At 46.7% G+C, this 411-nt stretch overlaps 1 non-coding gene across 1 annotated transcript; it reads left to right on the top strand.

The window, feature by feature from the left end:
- The first annotated feature begins 268 nt into the window (after nt 1–268).
- On the top strand, nt 269–411 carry LOC114806660. The gene has a single exon (XR_003754722.1). It is a non-coding gene; the product is annotated as a small nucleolar RNA SNORA7 (small nucleolar RNA).

The raw sequence follows: 411 nt of genomic DNA on the forward strand, positions 1-411 counted from the left end.
ACTCATTATACCTCACTCTTGTCTGTCTCGCTGCTGATCCCTTGTTCACATCCTCCCTCTGGCCTGTACCTCCCTACCCCTTCATATCTCACTGATCATAACTTTCCCACTTTCAAAGCCCTCCTAAAATCTCCGAATAAGCCTTCATTTCCCTAATTCATCCTCTGTTCTGCAATGTCTATGAACTTGGATCTGCATCCACTAAGCATTTGGTTTTCACCACACCCTCAGCCCCACGGCACTTATTTACATATCCTTACACTCTGCCCTCCTCTCAGGATCACACCTGGAGAGTTTCTGGTACTCTATCAGTCTCGGTTATAGGAGGAAGAGTTAAGCAGAGTCCTACTCACTCCATTCCATTTCTAGCTTGGGCAGTGGCTAGCACATGGAAGACAATCTGCTACAGGT

This window comes from Ornithorhynchus anatinus, chromosome X1, assembly GCF_004115215.2.
Source record: "Ornithorhynchus anatinus isolate Pmale09 chromosome X1, mOrnAna1.pri.v4, whole genome shotgun sequence".
Taxonomy (NCBI): domain Eukaryota; kingdom Metazoa; phylum Chordata; class Mammalia; order Monotremata; family Ornithorhynchidae; genus Ornithorhynchus; species Ornithorhynchus anatinus.